Source organism: Danio rerio, chromosome 4 (genome assembly GCF_052040795.2).
Source record: "Danio rerio strain M-AB ecotype USA chromosome 4, GRCz13ab, whole genome shotgun sequence".
Lineage (NCBI taxonomy): Eukaryota > Metazoa > Chordata > Actinopteri > Cypriniformes > Danionidae > Danio > Danio rerio.
In genome coordinates, this window is record NC_141024.2 from 40,048,123 (window position 1) to 40,066,530 (window position 18,408).

General features: G+C 43.8%; 10 non-coding genes across 10 annotated transcripts; all 10 read right to left on the reverse strand.

Moving 5' to 3' along the window:
• Positions 1-2,383: 2,383 nt before the first annotated feature.
• On the reverse strand, positions 2,384-2,455 carry trnap-cgg (transfer RNA proline (anticodon CGG)). The gene has a single exon. It is a non-coding gene; the product is annotated as a tRNA-Pro (tRNA).
• A 1,371-nt stretch (positions 2,456-3,826) lies between these two features.
• On the reverse strand, positions 3,827-3,898 carry trnap-cgg (transfer RNA proline (anticodon CGG)). The gene has a single exon. It is a non-coding gene; the product is annotated as a tRNA-Pro (tRNA).
• A 4,669-nt stretch (positions 3,899-8,567) lies between these two features.
• On the reverse strand, positions 8,568-8,639 carry trnap-ugg (transfer RNA proline (anticodon UGG)). The gene has a single exon. It is a non-coding gene; the product is annotated as a tRNA-Pro (tRNA).
• Positions 8,640-9,049: 410 nt separating this feature from the next.
• On the reverse strand, positions 9,050-9,121 carry trnap-agg (transfer RNA proline (anticodon AGG)). Its single transcript has one exon. It is a non-coding gene; the product is annotated as a tRNA-Pro (tRNA).
• Positions 9,122-10,071: 950 nt separating this feature from the next.
• On the reverse strand, positions 10,072-10,143 carry trnap-cgg (transfer RNA proline (anticodon CGG)). Its single transcript has one exon. It is a non-coding gene; the product is annotated as a tRNA-Pro (tRNA).
• Positions 10,144-11,514: 1,371 nt separating this feature from the next.
• Positions 11,515-11,586, reverse strand: trnap-cgg (transfer RNA proline (anticodon CGG)). Its single transcript has one exon. It is a non-coding gene; the product is annotated as a tRNA-Pro (tRNA).
• A 2,389-nt stretch (positions 11,587-13,975) lies between these two features.
• trnap-ugg (transfer RNA proline (anticodon UGG)) lies at positions 13,976-14,047 on the reverse strand. The gene has a single exon. It is a non-coding gene; the product is annotated as a tRNA-Pro (tRNA).
• A 410-nt stretch (positions 14,048-14,457) lies between these two features.
• trnap-agg (transfer RNA proline (anticodon AGG)) lies at positions 14,458-14,529 on the reverse strand. The gene has a single exon. It is a non-coding gene; the product is annotated as a tRNA-Pro (tRNA).
• A 950-nt stretch (positions 14,530-15,479) lies between these two features.
• On the reverse strand, positions 15,480-15,551 carry trnap-cgg (transfer RNA proline (anticodon CGG)). Its single transcript has one exon. It is a non-coding gene; the product is annotated as a tRNA-Pro (tRNA).
• A 1,371-nt stretch (positions 15,552-16,922) lies between these two features.
• Positions 16,923-16,994, reverse strand: trnap-cgg (transfer RNA proline (anticodon CGG)). The gene has a single exon. It is a non-coding gene; the product is annotated as a tRNA-Pro (tRNA).
• Between the last annotated feature and the right edge of the window lie 1,414 nt (positions 16,995-18,408).

Genomic DNA, 18,408 nt, shown 5'->3' on the forward strand with positions numbered 1-18,408 from the left:
AGATGGGCTTTTGCTTCATTTGGACCCGGGACTTCTGCAATGGTTCGTCCAGGATTTGAAAACGGGACCTCTCACACCTTAAGCGAGAATCATGCCCGTAGACCAACGAGCAACTGCGAAATAGCCACTTTACATGGCAACACTATCTGCTGACAAACCGGCACTCTCAGAAAAAGGCCTCTGTGTAAGCCACAACGCCCTTACAAAACAAAAGACAACTGTAAGGGTTCAACTGAAATTTGAACCTAAGATTTCTCATGGCATGAACGAGAATCAAACTCTTAAACCAGCAAGCCACTATGCAAGAAATATTTTATGTGGCGACACTATCTGCTGACAAATTGGAATTCTTTGAAAGACGTTTTTACGAAAGATATAATGCCCTGTAAAACACATTACACCTGCAAGGGCTCATCCGAGAATTGAACCCGGGTCCTCTCGCAACCGAAGCGAGAATCATACCCATAGACCAATGAACCACTAAATTGAGATAATTTCACAAGGCGTGAGATAGTCAGAAATCTTTCTCTAACGAATCAAGGGCACCCTAAGTGAGAATCATACCCCTAGACCACCGAGCCACTGCAAAACAGCAACTTTATATGGCAACACTATCTGCTGACAAACTGGCATTCTCAGAAAAAAGGCCTCTGTGTAAGCCACAACGACCTTACAAAACAGCAGACAAGTGTAAGGGCTCAACCGAAATTTGAATCTGGGATTTTTCATTGCATGAACGAAAATCATACTCCTAGACCAGCAAGCCACTATGCAAAGGAATGTTTTATGTGGTGACACTATCTGCTGACAAACTGGAATTCTTCGAAAGACATTTTAATGAAAGACATAGTGCCCTGTAAAACACATAACATCTGTATGGGCTCGTCCGGGATTTGAACCCGGGACCTCTCACACCCAAAGCGAGAATCATACCCCTAAGACCAACGAGCCACTAAGTTGAATTCATTTCACATGGCGTCAGAAGCATCAGATAGTCAGAAAACTTTCTCTAACGAATCAAGGGCACCCTAAGCGAGAATCATACCCCTAGACCAACGAGCCACTGCAATACAGTAACTTTATATGGCAACACTATCAGCTGACGAACTGGCATTCTCAGAAAAAAGCCCTCTGTGTAAGCCACAACGCCCTTACAAAACAGCAGACAACTGTCAGGGCTCAACCGAAATTTGAATCTGGGATTTCTCACGGCATGAACGAGAATCATAGTCCTAGACAACCAAACCACTATGCAAAGGAATGCTTTATGTGCCAACACTATCTGCTGACAAACTGGAATTCTTCGAAAAACGTTTTTTATGAAAGCCAGAATGCCCTGTATAACAACAGAATAACTGCAAGGGCTCGTCCGGGATTTGAACCCGGGACCTCTCACACCCTAAGCAAGAATCATACCCCTAGACCAACGAGCCACATAAGCTTGTATATTTTACAAGACATCAGAAGGAACAGATGGTCAGAAATCCTTATCTAACAAACATTGAAGCAGGGCTTTTGCTTCATTTGGACCCGGGACTTCTGCAATGGTTCGTCCAGGATTTGAAAACGGGACCTCTCGCACCTTAAGCGAGAATCATGCCCGTAGACCAACGAGCAACTGCAAAATAGCCACTTTACATGGCAACACTATCTGCTGACAAACCGGCATTCTCAGAAAAAGGCCTCTGTGTAAGCCACAACGCCCTTACAAAACAAAAGACAACTGTAAGGGTTCAACTGAAATTTGAACCTAAGATTTCTCATGGCATGAACGAGAATCAAACTCTTAAACCAGCAAGCCACTATGCAAGAAATATTTTATGTGGCGACACTATCTGCTGACAAATTGGAATTCTTTGAAAGACGTTTTTACGAAAGATATAATGCCCTGTAAAACACAGTACACCTGCAAGGGCTCATCAGAGAATTGAACCCGGGTCCTCTCGCAACCGAAGCGAGAATCATACCCATAGACCAATGAACCACTAAAGTGAGAGAATTTCACAAGGCGTGAGATAGTCAGAAATCTTTCTCTAACGAATCAAGGGCACCCTAAGTGAGAATCATACCCATAGACCACCGAGCAACTGCAAAACAGCAACTTTATATGGCAACACTATCTGCTGACAAACTGGCATTCTCAGAAAAAAGGCCTCTGTGAAAGCCACAACGCCCTTACAAAACAGCAGACAAGTGTAAGGGCTCAACCGAAATTTGAATCTGGGATTTTTCATTGCATGAACGAAAATCATACTCCTAGACCAGCAAGCCACTATGCAAAGGAATGTTTTATGTGGTGACACTATCTGCTGACAAACTGGAATTCTTCGAAAGACATTTTAATGAAAGACATAGTGCCCTGTAAAACACATAACATCTGTATGGGCTCGTCCGGGATTTGAACCCGGGACCTCTCACACCCGAAGCAAGAATCATACCCCTAGACCAACGAGCCACAAAGTTGAATTTATTTCACATGGCGTCAGAAGCATCAGATAGTCAGAAAACTTTCTCTAATGAATCAAGGGCACCCTAAGCGAGAATCATACCCCTAGACCAACGAGCCACTGCAAAACAGTAACTTTATATGGCAGCACTATCAGCTGACGAACTGGCATTCTCAGAAAAAAGGCCTCTGTGTCAGCCACAACGCCCTTACAAAACAGCAGACAACTGTAAGGGCTCAACCGAAATTTGAATCTGGGATTTCTCACGGCATGAACGAGAATCATAGTCCTAGACAACAAAACCACTATGCAAAGGAATGCTTTATGTGGCGACACTATCTGCTGACAAACTGGAATTCTTCGAAAAACGTTTTTTATGAAAGCCAGAATGCCCTGTAAAACAACAGAATAACTGCAAGGTCTCGTCCGGGATTTGAACCCGCGACCTCTCACACCCGAAGCGAGAATCATACCCCTAGACCAACGAGCCACAAAGTTGAATTCATTTCACATGGCGTCAGAAGCATCAGATAGTCAGAAAACTTTCTCTAACGAATCAAGGGCACCCTAAGCGAGAATCATACCCCTAGACCAACGAGCCACTGCAAAACAGTAACTTTATATGGCAACACTATCAGCTGACGAGCTGGCATTCTCAGAAAAAAGGCCTCTGTGTCAGCCACAACGCCCTTACAAAACAGCGGACAACTGTAAGGGCTCAACCGAAATTTGAATCTGGGATTTCTCACGGCATGAACGAGAATCATACTCCTACACCAGCAAGCCACTATGCAAGAAATATTTTATGTGGCGACACTATCTGCTGACAAAGTGGAATTCTTCGAAAGACATTTTAATGAAAGACATAGTGCCCTGTAAAACACATAACACCTATAAGGGCTAGTATGGGATTTGAACCCGGGACCTCTCACACCCGAAGCGAGATTCATACCCCTAGACCAACAAGCCACCAAATTGAATTAATTTCACATGATGTCAGAAGCATCAGATAGTCAAAAAACTTTCTCTAACGAATCAAGGGCACCCTAAGCGAGAATCATACCCCTAGACCAACGAGCCACTGCAATACAGTAACTTTATATGGCAACACTATCAGCTGACGAACTGGCATTCTCAGAAAAAAGCCCTCTGTGTAAGCCACAACGCCCTTACAAAACAGCAGACAACTGTAAGGGCTCAACCGAAATTTGAATCTGGGATTTCTCATGGCATGAACGAGAATCATAGTCCTAGACAACCAAACCACTATGCAAAGGAATGCTTTATGTGCCGACACTATCTGCTGACAAACTGGAATTCTTCGAAAAACGTTTTTTATGAAAGCCATAATGCCCTGTAAAACAACAGAATAACTGCAAGGGCTCGTCCGGGATTTGAACCCGGGACCTCTCACACCCGAAGCGAGAATCATACCCCTAGACCAACGAGCCACTAAGTAGAATTCAGTTCACATGGCGTCAGAAGCATCAGATAGTCAGAAAACTTTCTCTAACGAATCAAGGGCACCCTAAGCGAGAATCATACCCCTAGACCAACGAGCCACTGCAATACAGTAACTTTATATGGCAACACTATCAGCTGACGAACTGGCATTCTCAGAAAAAAGCCCTCTGTGTAAGCCACAACGCCCTTACAAAACAGCAGACAACTGTCAGGGCTCAACCGAAATTTGAATCTGGGATTTCTCACGGCATGAACGAGAATCATAGTCCTAGACAACCAAACCACTATGCAAAGGAATGCTTTATGTGCCGACACTATCTGCTGACAAACTGGAATTCTTCGAAAAATGTTTTTATGAAAGCCAGAATGCCCTGTAAAACAACAGAATAACTGCAAGGGCTCGTCCGGGATTTGAACCCGGGACCTCTCGCACCCTAAGCGTGAATTATACCCCTAGACCAACGAGCCACAAAAGCTTGTATATTTTACAAGACATCAGAAGGAACAGATGGTCAGAAATCCTTATCTAACAAACATTGAAGCAGGGCTTTTGCTTCATTTGGACCCGGGACTTCTGCAATGGTTCGTCCAGGATTTGAAAACGGGACCTCTCGCACCTTAAGCGAGAATCATGCCCGTAGACCAACGAGCAACTGCAAAATAGCCACTTTACATGGCAACACTATCTGCTGACAAACCGGCATTCTCAGAAAAAGGCCTCTGTGTAAGCCACAACGCCCTTACAAAACAAAAGACAACTGTAAGGGTTCAACTGAAATTTGAACCTAAGATTTCTCATGGCATCAACGAGAATCAAACTCTTAAACCAGCAAGCCACTATGCAAGAAATATTTTATGTGGCGACACTATCTGCTGACAAATTGGAATTCTTTGAAAGACGTTTTTACGAAAGATATAATGCCCTGTAAAACACAGTACACCTGCAAGGGCTCATCAGAGAATTGAACCCGGGTCCTCTCGCAACCGAAGCGAGAATCATACCCATAGACCAATGAACTACTAAAGTGAGAGAATTTCACAAGGCGTGAGATAGTCAGAAATCTTTCTCTAACGAATCAAGGGCACCCTAAGTGAGAATCATACCCCTAGACCACCGAGCCACTGCAAAACAGCAACTTTATATGGCAACACTATCTGCTGACAAACTGGCATTCTCAGAAAAAAGGCCTCTGTGTAAGCCACAACGACCTTACAAAACAGCAGACAAGTGTAAGGGCTCAACCGAAATTTGAATCTGGGATTTTTCATTGCATAAACGAAAATCATACTCCTAGACCAGCAAGCCACTATGCAAAGGAATGTTTTATGTGGTGACACTATCTGCTGACAAACTGGAATTCTTCGAAAGACATTTTAATGAAAGACATAGTGCCCTATAAAACACATAATATCTCTAAGGACTCATCCAGGATTTGAACCCAGGACCTCTCGCACCCTAAGCGAGAATCATACCCCTAGAACAACGAGCAACAACAGTGATAAAATTTCACATGGCGTCAGAAGCATCAGATAGTCAGAAAACTTTCTCTGACGAATCAAGGGCACCCTAAGCCAGAATCATACCCCTAGACCAACGAGCCACTGCAAAACAGTAACTTTACATGGCAACACTATCTGCTGACAAACCGGCATTCTCAGAAAAAAGCCTCTGTGTAAGCCACAACGCCCTTACAAAACAAAAGACAACTGTAAGGGTTCAACTGAAATTTGAACCTAGGATTTCTCATGGCATGAACGAAAACGATACTCCTAGACCAGCAAGCCACTATGCAAAGGAATGTTTTATGTGGCGACACTATCTGCTGACAAAGTGGAATTCTTCGAAAGACATTTTAATGAAAGACATAGTGCCCTGTAAAACACATAAAACTGTAAGGGCTAGTCTGGGATTTGAACCCGGGACCTCTCACACCCGAAGCGAGATTCATACCCCTAGACCAACAAGCCACCAACTTGAATTAATTTCACATGATGTCAGAAGCATCAGATAGTCAGAAAACTTTCTCTAACGAATCAAGGGCACCCTAAGCGAGAATCATACCCCTAGACCAACGAGCCACTGCAAAACAGTAACTTTATATGGCAACACTATTAGCTGACGAACTGGCATTCTCAGAAAAAAGGCCTCTGTGTCAGCCACAACGCCCTTACAAAACAGCGGACAACTGTAAGGGCTCAACCGAAATTTGAATCTGGGATTTCTCACGGCATGAACGAGAATCATACTCCTAGACCAGCAAGCCACTATGCAAAGGAATGTTTTATGTGGCGACACTATCTGCTGACAAATTGGAATTCTTCGAAAGACATTTTAATGAAACACATAGTGCCCTGTAAAACACATACCACCTGTAGAGCTCGTCTGGGATTTGAACCCAGGACCTCTCACACCCGAAGCGAGATTCATACCCCTAGACCAACAAGCCACCAAATTGAATTAATTTCACATGATGTCAGAAGCATCAGATAGTCAGAAAACTTTCTCTAACGAATCAAGGGCACCCTAAGCGAGAATCATACCCCTAGACCAACGAGCCACTGCAATACAGTAACTTTATATGGCAACACTATCAGCTGACGAACTGGCATTCTCAGAAAAAAGCCCTCTGTGTAAGCCACAACGCCCTTACAAAACAGCAGACAACTGTAAGGGCTCAACCGAAATTTGAATCTGGGATTTCTCACGGCATGAACGAGAATCATAGTCCTAGACAACCAAACCACTATGCAAAGGAATGCTTTATGTGCCGACACTATCTGCTGACAAACTGGAATTCTTCGAAAAACATTTTTTATGAAAGCCAGAATGCCCTGTAAAACAACAGAATAACTGCAAGGTCTCGTCCAGGATTTGAACCCGGGACCTCTCACACCCGAAGCAAGAATCATACCCCTAGACCAACGAGCCACTAAGTTGAATTCATTTCACATGGCGTCAGAAGCATCAGATAGTCAGAAAACTTTCTCTAACGAATCAAGGGCACCCTAAGCGAGAATCATACCCCTAGACCAACGAGCCACTGCAAAACAGTAACTTTATATGGCAACACTATCAGCTGACGAACTGGCATTCTCAGAAAAAAGGCCTCTGTGTCAGCCACAACGCCCTTACAAAACAGCGGACAACTGTAAGGGCTCAACCGAAATTTGAATCTGGGATTTCTCACGGCATGAACGAGAATCATACTCCTACACCAGCAAGCCACTATGCAAGAAATATTTTATGTGGCGACACTATCTGCTGACAAAGTGGAATTCTTCGAAAGACATTTTAATGAAAGACATAGTGCCCTGTAAAACACATAACACCTGTAAGGGCTCGTCTGGGATTTGAACCCGGGACCTCTCACACCCGAAGCGAGATTTATACCCCTAGACCAACAAGCCACCAAACTTAATTAATTTCACATGATATCAGAAGCATCAGATAGTCAGAAAACTTTCTCTAACGAATCAAGGGCACCCTAAGCGAGAATCATACCCCTAGACCAACGAGCCACTGCAATACAGTAACTTTATATGGCAACACTATCAGCTGACGAACTGGCATTCTCAGAAAAAAGCCCTCTGTGTAAGCCACAACGCCCTTACAAAACAGCAGACAACTGTAAGGGCTCAACCGAAATTTGAATCTGGGATTTCTCACGGCATGAACGAGAATCATAGTCCTAGACAACCAAACCACTATGCAAAGGAATGCTTTATGTGCCGACACTATCTGCTGACAAACTGTAATTCTTCGAAAAACGTTTTTTATGAAAGCCATAATGCCCTGTAAAACAACAGAATAACTGCAAGGGCTCGTCCGGGATTTGAACCCGGGACCTCTCGCACCCTAAGCGAGAATCATACCCCTAGACCAACGAGCAACTGCGAAATAGCCACTTTACATGGCAACACTATCTGCTGACAAACCGGCACTCTCAGAAAAAGGCCTCTGTGTAAGCCACAACGCCCTTACAAAACAAAAGACAACTGTAAGGGTTCAACTGAAATTTGAACCTAAGATTTCTCATGGCATGAACGAGAATCAAACTCTTAAACCAGCAAGCCACTATGCAAGAAATATTTTATGTGGCGACACTATCTGCTGACAAATTGGAATTCTTTGAAAGACGTTTTTACGAAAGATATAATGCCCTGTAAAACACATTACACCTGCAAGGGCTCATCCGAGAATTGAACCCGGGTCCTCTCGCAACCGAAGCGAGAATCATACCCATAGACCAATGAACCACTAAATTGAGATAATTTCACAAGGCGTGAGATAGTCAGAAATCCTTCTCTAACGAATCAAGGGCACCCTAAGTGAGAATCATACCCCTAGACCACCGAGCCACTGCAAAACAGCAACTTTATATGGCAACACTATCTGCTGACAAACTGGCATTCTCAGAAAAAAGGCCTCTGTGTAAGCCACAACGACCTTACAAAACAGCAGACAAGTGTAAGGGCTCAACCGAAATTTGAATCTGGGATTTTTCATTGCATGAACGAAAATCATACTCCTAGACCAGCAAGCCACTATGCAAAGGAATGTTTTATGTGGTGACACTATCTGCTGACAAACTGGAATTCTTCGAAAGACATTTTAATGAAAGACATAGTGCCCTGTAAAACACATAACATCTGTATGGGCTCGTCCGGGATTTGAACCCGGGACCTCTCACACCCAAAGCGAGAATCATACCCCTAGACCAACGAGCCACTAAGTTGAATTCATTTCACATGGCGTCAGAAGCATCAGATAGTCAGAAAACTTTCTCTAACGAATCAAGGGCACCCTAAGCGAGAATCATACCCCTAGACCAACGAGCCACTGCAATACAGTAACTTTATATGGCAACACTATCAGCTGACGAACTGGCATTCTCAGAAAAAAGCCCTCTGTGTAAGCCACAACGCCCTTACAAAACAGCAGACAACTGTCAGGGCTCAACCGAAATTTGAATCTGGGATTTCTCACGGCATGAACGAGAATCATAGTCCTAGACAACCAAACCACTATGCAAAGGAATGCTTTATGTGCCAACACTATCTGCTGACAAACTGGAATTCTTCGAAAAACGTTTTTTATGAAAGCCAGAATGCCCTGTATAACAACAGAATAACTGCAAGGGCTCGTCCGGGATTTGAACCCGGGACCTCTCACACCCTAAGCGAGAATCATACCCCTAGACCAACGAGCCACATAAGCTTGTATATTTTACAAGACATCAGAAGGAACAGATGGTCAGAAATCCTTATCTAACAAACATTGAAGCAGGGCTTTTGCTTCATTTGGACCCGGGACTTCTGCAATGGTTCGTCCAGGATTTGAAAACGGGACCTCTCGCACCTTAAGCGAGAATCATGCCCGTAGACCAACGAGCAACTGCAAAATAGCCACTTTACATGGCAACACTATCTGCTGACAAACCGGCATTCTCAGAAAAAGGCCTCTGTGTAAGCCACAACGCCCTTACAAAACAAAAGACAACTGTAAGGGTTCAACTGAAATTTGAACCTAAGATTTCTCATGGCATGAACGAGAATCAAACTCTTAAACCAGCAAGCCACTATGCAAGAAATATTTTATGTGGCGACACTATCTGCTGACAAATTGGAATTCTTTGAAAGACGTTTTTACGAAAGATATAATGCCCTGTAAAACACAGTACACCTGCAAGGGCTCATCAGAGAATTGAACCCGGGTCCTCTCGCAACCGAAGCGAGAATCATACCCATAGACCAATGAACCACTAAAGTGAGAGAATTTCACAAGGCGTGAGATAGTCAGAAATCTTTCTCTAACGAATCAAGGGCACCCTAAGTGAGAATCATACCCATAGACCACCGAGCCACTGCAAAACAGCAACTTTATATGGCAACACTATCTGCTGACAAACTGGCATTCTCAGAAAAAAGGCCTCTGTGAAAGCCACAACGCCCTTACAAAACAGCAGACAAGTGTAAGGGCTCAACCGAAATTTGAATCTGGGATTTTTCATTGCATGAACGAAAATCATACTCCTAGACCAGCAAGCCACTATGCAAAGGAATGTTTTATGTGGTGACACTATCTGCTGACAAACTGGAATTCTTCGAAAGACATTTTAATGAAAGACATAGTGCCCTGTAAAACACATAACATCTGTATGGGCTCGTCCGGGATTTGAACCCGGGACCTCTCACACCCGAAGCGAGAATCATACCCCTAGACCAACGAGCCACAAAGTTGAATTCATTTCACATGGCGTCAGAAGCATCAGATAGTCAGAAAACTTTCTCTAATGAATCAAGGGCACCCTAAGCGAGAATCATACCCCTAGACCAACGAGCCACTGCAAAACAGTAACTTTATATGGCAGCACTATCAGCTGACGAACTGGCATTCTCAGAAAAAAGGCCTCTGTGTCAGCCACAACGCCCTTACAAAACAGCAGACAACTGTAAGGGCTCAACCGAAATTTGAATCTGGGATTTCTCACGGCATGAACGAGAATCATAGTCCTAGACAACAAAACCACTATGCAAAGGAATGCTTTATGTGGCGACACTATCTGCTGACAAACTGGAATTCTTCGAAAAACGTTTTTTATGAAAGCCAGAATGCCCTGTAAAACAACAGAATAACTGCAAGGTCTCGTCCGGGATTTGAACCCGCGACCTCTCACACCCGAAGCGAGAATCATACCCCTAGACCAACGAGCCACAAAGTTGAATTCATTTCACATGGCGTCAGAAGCATCAGATAGTCAGAAAACTTTCTCTAACGAATCAAGGGCACCCTAAGCGAGAATCATACCCCTAGACCAACGAGCCACTGCAAAACAGTAACTTTATATGGCAACACTATCAGCTGACGAGCTGGCATTCTCAGAAAAAAGGCCTCTGTGTCAGCCACAACGCCCTTACAAAACAGCGGACAACTGTAAGGGCTCAACCGAAATTTGAATCTGGGATTTCTCACGGCATGAACGAGAATCATACTCCTACACCAGCAAGCCACTATGCAAGAAATATTTTATGTGGCGACACTATCTGCTGACAAAGTGGAATTCTTCGAAAGACATTTTAATGAAAGACATAGTGCCCTGTAAAACACTTAACACCTGTAAGGGCTCGTCTGGGATTTGAACCCGAGACCTCTCACACCCGAAGCGAGATTCATACCCCTAGACCAACAAGCCACCAAATTGAATTAATTTCACATGATGTCAGAAGCATCAGATAGTCAAAAAACTTTCTCTAACGAATCAAGGGCACCCTAAGCGAGAATCATACCCCTAGACCAACGAGCCACTGCAATACAGTAACTTTATATGGCAACACTATCAGCTGACGAACTGGCATTCTCAGAAAAAAGCCCTCTGTGTAAGCCACAACGCCCTTACAAAACAGCAGACAACTGTAAGGGCTCAACCGAAATTTGAATCTGGGATTTCTCATGGCATGAACGAGAATCATAGTCCTAGACAACCAAACCACTATGCAAAGGAATGCTTTATGTGCCGACACTATCTGCTGACAAACTGGAATTCTTCGAAAAACGTTTTTTATGAAAGCCATAATGCCCTGTAAAACAACAGAATAACTGCAAGGGCTCGTCCGGGATTTGAACCCGGGACCTCTCACACCCGAAGCGAGAATCATACCCCTAGACCAACGAGCCACTAAGTAGAATTCAGTTCACATGGCGTCAGAAGCATCAGATAGTCAGAAAACTTTCTCTAACGAATCAAGGGCACCCTAAGCGAGAATCATACCCCTAGACCAACGAGCCACTGCAATACAGTAACTTTATATGGCAACACTATCAGCTGACGAACTGGCATTCTCAGAAAAAAGCCCTCTGTGTAAGCCACAACGCCCTTACAAAACAGCAGACAACTGTCAGGGCTCAACCGAAATTTGAATCTGGGATTTCTCACGGCATGAACGAGAATCATAGTCCTAGACAACCAAACCACTATGCAAAGGAATGCTTTATGTGCCGACACTATCTGCTGACAAACTGGAATTCTTCGAAAAATGTTTTTATGAAAGCCAGAATGCCCTGTAAAACAACAGAATAACTGCAAGGGCTCGTCCGGGATTTGAACCCGGGACCTCTCGCACCCTAAGCGTGAATTATACCCCTAGACCAACGAGCCACAAAAGCTTGTATATTTTACAAGACATCAGAAGGAACAGATGGTCAGAAATCCTTATCTAACAAACATTGAAGCAGGGCTTTTGCTTCATTTGGACCCGGGACTTCTGCAATGGTTCGTCCAGGATTTGAAAACGGGACCTCTCGCACCTTAAGCGAGAATCATGCCCGTAGACCAACGAGCAACTGCAAAATAGCCACTTTACATGGCAACACTATCTGCTGACAAACCGGCATTCTCAGAAAAAGGCCTCTGTGTAAGCCACAACGCCCTTACAAAACAAAAGACAACTGTAAGGGTTCAACTGAAATTTGAACCTAAGATTTCTCATGGCATCAACGAGAATCAAACTCTTAAACCAGCAAGCCACTATGCAAGAAATATTTTATGTGGCGACACTATCTGCTGACAAATTGGAATTCTTTGAAAGACGTTTTTACGAAAGATATAATGCCCTGTAAAACACAGTACACCTGCAAGGGCTCATCAGAGAATTGAACCCGGGTCCTCTCGCAACCGAAGCGAGAATCATACCCATAGACCAATGAACCACTAAAGTGAGAGAATTTCACAAGGCGTGAGATAGTCAGAAATCTTTCTCTAACGAATCAAGGGCACCCTAAGTGAGAATCATACCCCTAGACCACCGAGCCACTGCAAAACAGCAACTTTATATGGCAACACTATCTGCTGACAAACTGGCATTCTCAGAAAAAAGGCCTCTGTGTAAGCCACAACGACCTTACAAAACAGCAGACAAGTGTAAGGGCTCAACCGAAATTTGAATCTGGGATTTTTCATTGCATAAACGAAAATCATACTCCTAGACCAGCAAGCCACTATGCAAAGGAATGTTTTATGTGGTGACACTATCTGCTGACAAACTGGAATTCTTCGAAAGACATTTTAATGAAAGACATAGTGCCCTATAAAACACATAATATCTCTAAGGACTCATCCAGGATTTGAACCCAGGACCTCTCGCACCCTAAGCAAGAATCATACCCCTAGACCAACGAGCAACAACAGTGATAAAATTTCACATGGCGTCAGAACCATCAGATAGTCAGAAAACTTTCTCTGACGAATCAAGGGCACCCTAAGCCAGAATCATACCCCTAGACCAACGAGCCACTGCAAAACAGTAACTTTACATGGCAACACTATCTGCTGACAAACCGGCATTCTCAGAAAAAAGCCTCTGTGTAAGCCACAACGCCCTTACAAAACAAAAGACAACTGTAAGGGTTCAACTGAAATTTGAACCTAGGATTTCTCATGGCATGAACGAGAACGATACTCCTAGACCAGCAAGCCACTATGCAAAGGAATGTTTTATGTGGCGACACTATCTGCTGACAAAGTGGAATTCTTCGAAAGACATTTTAATGAAAGACATAGTGCCCTGTAAAACACATAAAACTGTAAGGGCTAGTCTGGGATTTGAACCCGGGACCTCTCACACCCGAAGCGAGATTCATACCCCTAGACCAACAAGCCACCAAATTGAATTAATTTCACATGATGTCAGAAGCATCAGATAGTCAGAAAACTTTCTCTAACGAATCAAGGGCACCCTAAGCGAGAATCATACCCCTAGACCAACGAGCCACTGCAATACAGTAACTTTATATGGCAACACTATCAGCTGACGAACTGGCATTCTCAGAAAAAAGGCCTCTGTGTAAGCCACAACGACCTTACAAAACAGCAGACAAGTGTAAGGGCTCAACCGAAATTTGAATCTGGGATTTTTCATTGCATGAACGAAAATCATACTCCTAGACCAGCAAGCCACTATGCAAAGGAATGTTTTATGTGGTGACACTATCTGCTGACAAACTGGAATTCTTCGAAAGACATTTTAATGAAAGACATAGTGCCCTGTAAAACACATAACATCTGTATGGGCTCGTCCGGGATTTGAACCCGGGACCTCTCACACCCAAAGCGAGAATCATACCCCTAGACCAACGAGCCACTAAGTTGAATTCATTTCACATGGCGTCAGAAGCATCAGATAGTCAGAAAACTTTCTCTAACGAATCAAGGGCACCCTAAGCGAGAATCATACCCCTAGACCAACGAGCCACTGCAATACAATAACTTTATATGGCAACACTATCAGCTGACGAACTGGCATTCTCAGAAAAAAGCCCTCTGTGTAAGCCACAACGCCCTTACAAAACAGCAGACAACTGTCAGGGCTCAACCGAAATTTGAATCTGGGATTTCTCACGGCATGAACGAGAATCATAGTCCTAGACAACCAAACCACTATGCAAAGGAATGCTTTATGTGCCAACACTATCTGCTGACAAACTGGAATTCTTCGAAAAACGTTTTTTATGAAAGCCAGAATGCCCTGTATAACAACAGAATAACTGCAAGGGCTCGTCCGGGATTTGAACCCGGGACCTCTCACACCCTAAGCGAGAATCATACCCCTAGACCAACGAGCCACATAAGCTTGTAGATTTTACAAGACATCAGAAGGAACAGATGGTCAGAAATCCTTATCTAACAAACATTGAAGCAGGGCTTTTGCTTCATTTGGACCCGGGACTTCTGCAATGGTTCGTCCAGGATTTGAAAACGGGACCTCTCGCACCTTAAGCGAGAATCATGCCCGTAGACCAACGAGCAACTGCAAAATAGCCACTTTACATGGCAACACTATCTGCTGACAAACCGGCATTCTCAGAAAAAGGCCTCTGTGTAAGCCACAACGCCCTTACAAAACAAAAGACAACTGTAAGGGTTCAACTGAAATTTGAACCTAAGATTTCTCATGGCATGAACGAGAATCAAACTCTTAAACCAGCAAGCCACTATGCAAGAAATATTTTATGTGGCGACACTATCTGCTGACAAATTGGAATTCTTTGAAAGACGTTTTTACGAAAGATATAATGCCCTGTAAAACACAGTACACCTGCAAGGGCTCATCAGAGAATTGAACCCGGGTCCTCTCGCAACCGAAGCGAGAATCATACCCATAGACCAATGAACCACTAAAGTGAGAGAATTTCACAAGGCGTGAGATAGTCAGAAATCTTTCTCTAACGAATCAAGGGCACCCTAAGTGAGAATCATACCCATAGACCACCGAGCCACTGCAAAACAGCAACTTTATATGGCAACACTATCTGCTGACAAACTGGCATTCTCAGAAAAAAGGCCTCTGTGAAAGCCACAACGCCCTTACAAAACAGCAGACAAGTGTAAGGGCTCAACCGAAATTTGAATCTGGGATTTTTCATTGCATGAACGAAAATCATACTCCTAGACCAGCAAGCCACTATGCAAAGGAATGTTTTATGTGGTGACACTATCTGCTGACAAACTGGAATTCTTCGAAAGACATTTTAATGAAAGACATAGTGCCCTGTAAAACACATAACATCTGTATGGGCTCGTCCGGGATTTGAACCCGGGACCTCTCACACCCGAAGCGAGAATCATACCCCTAGACCAACGAGCCACAAAGTTGAATTCATTTCACATGGCGTCAGAAGCATCAGATAGTCAGAAAACTTTCTCTAATGAATCAAGGGCACCCTAAGCGAGAATCATACCCCTAGACCAACGAGCCACTGCAAAACAGTAACTTTATATGGCAGCACTATCAGCTGACGAACTGGCATTCTCAGAAAAAAGGCCTCTGTGTCAGCCACAACGCCCTTACAAAACAGCAGACAACTGTAAGGGCTCAACCGAAATTTGAATCTGGGATTTCTCACGGCATGAACGAGAATCATAGTCCTAGACAACAAAACCACTATGCAAAGGAATGCTTTATGTGGCGACACTATCTGCTGACAAACTGGAATTCTTCGAAAAACGTTTTTTATGAAAGCCAGAATGCCCTGTAAAACAACAGAATAACTGCAAGGTCTCGTCCGGGATTTGAACCCGCGACCTCTCACACCCGAAGCGAGAATCATACCCCTAGACCAACGAGCCACAAAGTTGAATTCATTTCACATGGCGTCAGAAGCATCAGATAGTCAGAAAACTTTCTCTAACGAATCAAGGGCACCCTAAGCGAGAATCATACCCCTAGACCAACGAGCCACTGCAAAACAGTAACTTTATATGGCAACACTATCAGCTGACGAGCTGGCATTCTCAGAAAAAAGGCCTCTGTGTCAGCCACAACGCCCTTACAAAACAGCGGACAACTGTAAGGGCTCAACCGAAATTTGAATCTGGGATTTCTCACGGCATGAACGAGAATCATACTCCTACACCAGCAAGCCACTATGCAAGAAATATTTTATGTGGCGACACTATCTGCTGACAAAGTGGAATTCTTCGAAAGACATTTTAATGAAAGACATAGTGCCCTGTAAAACACTTAACACCTGTAAGGGCTCGTCTGGGATTTGAACCCGAGACCTCTCACACCCGAAGCGAGATTCATACCCCTAGACCAACAAGCCACCAAATTGAATTAATTTCACATGATGTCAGAAGCATCAGATAGTCAAAAAACTTTCTCTAACGAATCAAGGGCACCCTAAGCGAGAATCATACCCCTAGACCAACGAGCCACTGCAATACAGTAACTTTATATGGCAACACTATCAGCTGACGAACTGGCATTCTCAGAAAAAAGCCCTCTGTGTAAGCCACAACGCCCTTACAAAACAGCAGACAACTGTAAGGGCTCAACCGAAATTTGAATCTGGGATTTCTCATGGCATGAACGAGAATCATAGTCCTAGACAACCAAACCACTATGCAAAGGAATGCTTTATGTGCCGACACTATCTGCTGACAAACTGGAATTCTTCGAAAAACGTTTTTTATGAAAGCCATAATGCCCTGTAAAACAACAGAATAACTGCAAGGGCTCGTCCGGGATTTGAACCCGGGACCTCTCACACCCGAAGCGAGAATCATACCCCTAGACCAACGAGCCACTAAGTAGAATTCAGTTCACATGGCGTCAGAAGCATCAGATAGTCAGAAAACTTTCTCTAACGAATCAAGGGCACCCTAAGCGAGAATCATACCCCTAGACCAACGAGCCACTGCAATACAGTAACTTTATATGGCAACACTATCAGCTGACGAACTGGCATTCTCAGAAAAAAGCCCTCTGTGTAAGCCACAACGCCCTTACAAAACAGCAGACAACTGTCAGGGCTCAACCGAAATTTGAATCTGGGATTTCTCACGGCATGAACGAGAATCATAGTCCTAGACAACCAAACCACTATGCAAAGGAATGCTTTATGTGCCGACACTATCTGCTGACAAACTGGAATTCTTCGAAAAATGTTTTTATGAAAGCCAGAATGCCCTGTAAAACAACAGAATAACTGCAAGGGCTCGTCCGGGATTTGAACCCGGGACCTCTCGCACCCTAAGCGTGAATTATACCCCTAGACCAACGAGCCACAAAAGCTTGTATATTTTACAAGACATCAGAAGGAACAGATGGTCAGAAATCCTTATCTAACAAACATTGAAGCAGGGCTTTTGCTTCATTTGGACCCGGGACTTCTGCAATGGTTCGTCCAGGATTTGAAAACGGGACCTCTCGCACCTTAAGCGAGAATCATGCCCGTAGACCAACGAGCAACTGCAAAATAGCCACTTTACATGGCAACACTATCTGCTGACAAACCGGCATTCTCAGAAAAAGGCCTCTGTGTAAGCCACAACGCCCTTACAAAACAAAAGACAACTGTAAGGGTTCAACTGAAATTTGAACCTAAGATTTCTCATGGCATCAACGAGAATCAAACTCTTAAACCAGCAAGCCACTATGCAAGAAATATTTTATGTGGCGACACTATCTGCTGACAAATTGGAATTCTTTGAAAGACGTTTTTACGAAAGATATAATGCCCTGTAAAACACAGTACACCTGCAAGGGCTCATCAGAGAATTGAACCCGGGTCCTCTCGCAACCGAAGCGAGAATCATACCCATAGACCAATGAACCACTAAAGTGAGAGAATTTCACAAGGCGTGAGATAGTCAGAAATCTTTCTCTAACGAATCAAGGGCACCCTAAGTGAGAATCATACCCCTAGACCACCGAGCCACTGCAAAACAGCAACTTTATATGGCAACACTATCTGCTGACAAACTGGCATTCTCAGAAAAAAGGCCTCTGTGTAAGCCACAACGACCTTACAAAACAGCAGACAAGTGTAAGGGCTCAACCGAAATTTGAATCTGGGATTTTTCATTGCATAAACGAAAATCATACTCCTAGACCAGCAAGCCACTATGCAAAGGAATGTTTTATGTGGTGACACTATCTGCTGACAAACTGGAATTCTTCGAAAGACATTTTAATGAAAGACATAGTGCCCTATAAA